Source organism: Hipposideros armiger, unplaced genomic scaffold (assembly GCF_001890085.2).
Source record: "Hipposideros armiger isolate ML-2016 unplaced genomic scaffold, ASM189008v1 scaffold_1485, whole genome shotgun sequence".
In the NCBI taxonomy this organism is placed as follows: Eukaryota; Metazoa; Chordata; class Mammalia; order Chiroptera; family Hipposideridae; genus Hipposideros; species Hipposideros armiger.
The window spans coordinates 153,048-154,815 of record NW_017732835.1 but is presented as its reverse complement, the minus strand read 5'-3'; the positions used below and the strand labels follow the sequence as shown (position 1 = coordinate 154,815).

Genomic DNA, 1,768 nt, shown 5'->3' with positions numbered 1-1,768 from the left:
TAATATATATCTCTTTCTGTATAAAATGTGTAATATAGTAACTGAGACATTGGTATGTGCACAATATATATTGGCTGAATCTCACTGATATAATACATTCTAAGTAGTTTAAAAGTTATTATTATTACTTTGCATTTTACCTTTTAGCTTACAAAATCTTTGAACTGGTATGGACTTCCACAGTCCTCTGGTGCATTCCAGTCAAACTTCTCAACAACTTCACGGTTGACACCTAGTCTCAACTTCAATAGGCATAGAAAATCTACCAGTTCCTGTGGTAGCTCTTTTGTATTTTCAAACTGCTGTAATTTTCAGACAGTGATTTCTTATAACTATTTTTTGTCTTATTCTTATTTTCTGTAAGGTTTTGTTTCTTTACCTTTAAATATTTGAATGTATCATATATTATTTAACTTTTGCTGCTGTAACAAATTACCAGAAAGAGTATTTTTAAATAATATGAATCTTTTCTTGTACAGTTCTAGAGGTCAGATATAAAGTCAAGGTGTTGAATGGGCTACATTTCTTCTGGAAGCTTCAGGGAAGAATCTATTTTCTTGCCCTTTTCAGCTTCTAGAGGCTGCCTTCCTTCCTTGGCTCACGGCCCTTTCTTCCATCTTCAGAGCCAGGAATGGTGGGTCGAGTCTTTCTTGTGTTATGTCACTGTGCCACTCCTTTCTGTAGACAGAAAGCCGTATGCTTTCCTCTTAGAAAGACCCATGTGGTTGCCTGGAGCCTGGCTTGAAAATCCTAGATAATCTCGACTCAGATCCTTCATCATGCCTGCAAAGTCCTTTTATTATATAATGTGCGTTAATATATTTACATGCTCTGTGTAGTACGATAGGAACACCTTTGGGGGGGCATCATTCAATTATCACATATCTAAATATTTTTTAAAGTAAACTTTTATTAAACTAAAACATACATTCACAAAGTATACACATTTTAGGTTTACAGCACAGCAATTTTCACAACCTGAACAATATCAAGTTTCTAGATCAAGAAACAGAACGTTACCAGTTTCTTAGAAATCCCCCTTGTGCTGTCTGCCAGTTACTGTCCACTTCCTCTGCCATCACAGGCTGACCTCTCTATCCCAATGTCATTGATTATAACTGCCTGGTTATAAAATTAGATAAAATCACAAAATTTGGACTCTGCATCTGGCGTCTTTTGCCCCACATTACGTTTGCGTGTTTTATTTGTGTTATTATTTGGAGTTGTCCTGTATTTTCATTGCTGTACAGTATTGCATTGTATAAATATGCCACCATTTGTTTATTCACAGATGTTGATGGATATTTGGCTATTTAGGAACAGTACTCCCATGAACTTTTGTGCATGCCTTTTGGTGAAAAATATGTAGTCATTTCTGCTCAGTACATGTTTAGAAGGTGAATTATGGGACCATTTAGTAGGCATATGTTCAGCTTTAAAAAAATATTGCCAAACAGTTTTCCAAATGGTTGCTGCAATGAACACTCCCACCAGTAGCAGTAAGAGGCTGCTGGTTGCCCTATATCTTTGCCTGTGCTTGGTATTGTCTATATTTTTCATTTTAATTCATATGGGTATGTATTGGTCATTTTAGTTTACATTTAACTAGAAATTAAGGAAGGTTAGCACTTTTATATACGTATATTGGTCATCTAGCTATCCTCTTATATGACATTTCCCTTCAGGTTTGTTGGGTTATCTTTTTCATATGATTGTGGAACTTATTTATATAATCTAATTACAAGTCCTTTTTCAGTTATATTTGTTG

The 1,768-nt window shown here is 35.0% G+C and overlaps 1 protein-coding gene across 3 annotated transcripts in view; it reads left to right on the top strand.

The window, feature by feature from the left end:
- Positions 1-1,768, top strand: part of CAPS2 (calcyphosine 2) — a 36,390-nt gene that overhangs the window by 8,313 nt on the left and 26,309 nt on the right. The gene's annotated exons all lie outside the window — the stretch shown is intronic.